A 2500-nucleotide genomic window follows, 5' to 3' on the forward strand; every position below is an offset into this window, starting at 1 on the left:
GTGCAGAATCTCAGAAACTTTCGTTAATAATAATAAAAAAGAATAATAATAGTAATAATAATAAATTAATGGAAATAAAAACAGGTATCTGAGACGAATGACCTTATCCTTCCAGCTATAAATTGCGTGTTTGATATCATGCTTTATTTGTCAAGTATTTCAACCAAATGTTTCTTTATTCGTTTTTTATAGGAGTTTCGAAACTACACTTATAGTAACAGCGGTTAGATACTTCAAAAAGTTCTTTGTTATCACCGTTCTTGTACAGGAATTATTACAGCTATTATGACTAATATTGGTCAAATTTATTATAAATCAATCATTATTATTATCATTATTATTGTTATTATCATTATTTTACCATCATTACTATTACTATTGTTATTATCATTATTGTTATCATTCTCATCAATATTATAATCGTTATTATTACTGTTATTATCGTTATCAATATTGTTATTACTATTATCAGAATCATTATTGTTACTATTGTTATCCTCGTTTTTACTATACTCATTATTATCCCTATCCTTATCCTCATCAGTATCTATATTGTTAATCTTATTATCTTTATTATAAAAAAATACCATCATTTTCATTATAATTATTATCATCATCGTTATCATCATAAAACCCTTATAATTTTTATCATTATTATCATAATGTTCATCATAATTATTATTCTTATCACCATTATTGTTATTATCATTATCATTATTATCATAATTTTCATCATAATAATTATTCTGATCACCATTATTATCATTATCACACACACACACACGTGCGCGCGCGCTCGCATATGTGTATGTGTCAGCTATACCGTAAAAAAAAAAAAAATTGAGATGTCAAAAATCTACCGAAGTACATCTTAAGGAGAAATAACAACAATATGAGTTTGAAATAAATTTATTAACTCATTCTGCATTTTCCAATTTCAATTTTCGCATTTCTCTTAGACAACCATTTCCACATAGATATAAATCAGTCATCACCGGACCGCTTGTCACTGGATTAACAGCACATGTACTTTATCAAAGGAAGCTCCAGATAGTACAGAAGTATTCAGAAAATTGCAGAGATGGTTGACAATGTAATTATGGTTGAGAAGCATATATAGAATTTCCTAAGAACGAGGGCCCTGATTGTCAATGGGCTATCATTTACAGGCAATTATTTTGATAGGGTCCATCAGCAGCAGGTGATTTTCTAGGGCCGCTGATTCGATGGATATTTTGTTGGACCCCTATATAGGACCTTTTCTAGGGCCCCAATATAGTAGGATATTTTCTAGTATCCCTATATGGGGCCTTTTCTAGGGCCCCCATATAGAGGGACCTTTTCTAGGGCCCCCATATAGAAGGACCTTTTCTAGGGCCCCCATATAGAGGGACCTTTTCTAGGGCCCCCATATAGAAGGACATTTTCAAGGGCCCCTATATAGAAGGATATTTTCAAGGGCCCTTATATAGAAGGACATTTTCAAGGGCCCTTATGTAGAAGGACATTTTCAAGGGCCCTTATATAGAAGGACATTTTCAAGGGCCCCTATATAGGACATTTTCTAGGGCCCCTATGTGAAGGACATTTTCAAGGGCCCTTATATAGAAGGACCTTTTCTAGGGCCCCCATAAAGAAGGACATTTTCTAGGGCCGTATATTAGGAAACACTTCTTTAGAGCCCCTAATTCGATGGAGATTTCCCACTGCCTCGAATTACCAGAAAATTTACTAGACAAAGTTTTGCAGGTAATTTCCTAGAGCCCCTAATACAGAGAAATTATTCCAGATCCCCTAATTCGTACAAAGGGACATTTTCTAGAAAAGTTGAGGAGAGTCTTTTTTTCTGGTTCTCAATTGCCAGCAAAATTGTCTAGGGCTCCTATGTTGAACGGAATTTCCAAGGGCTCCTTAAGTAGAGCAGAAGTTTCTAGGGCCCTCACGTAGAATGGAATTTTCTAGCGTCCCCTGGTAGAGCAGAAGGTTTTATAGGGCCCCTAGTTAGAAGGAAATGTTCTAGGAGCTAAACATGGCTGGAAGTATAAACAGTCCATACAAGGTTCATCGGGAAACAGGTGTTCACGGCCGCCGGAACAGAGAGCGAACACCGCACTTGGCTGTTATGCTTTTAGTGTTCCGTGGATTGCTTAGAATAGGAGAAAAAGAGGATATTGGAAGTCTATACTTTCAGGATTGAGGGCCATTAGGCCATTGAACATTTAATAGATGACCACTAAATATTTCAATGTTTGTTTTTTTCTATATTAGTGGATTTTCCAAAAATCGCCAACTTCTTTTCATATATATATGTATTTGTGTGTGTATATATATATATATATATATATATATATATATATATGTATGTATGTATATACACACACACAACTATATATGTATATGTATATATATACATACAAACTTCAAATTCCGTTTTCCTTTTCAGCACACTTCCATTCGTCGAAAACATCGGAATATAATATGAATTGACAATTACACATAC

This window comes from Penaeus japonicus, unplaced genomic scaffold (assembly GCF_977035675.1).
Source record: "Penaeus japonicus unplaced genomic scaffold, GWHDUDI00000001_assembly GWHDUDI00000037, whole genome shotgun sequence".
NCBI classification, from domain to species: Eukaryota; Metazoa; Arthropoda; class Malacostraca; order Decapoda; family Penaeidae; genus Penaeus; species Penaeus japonicus.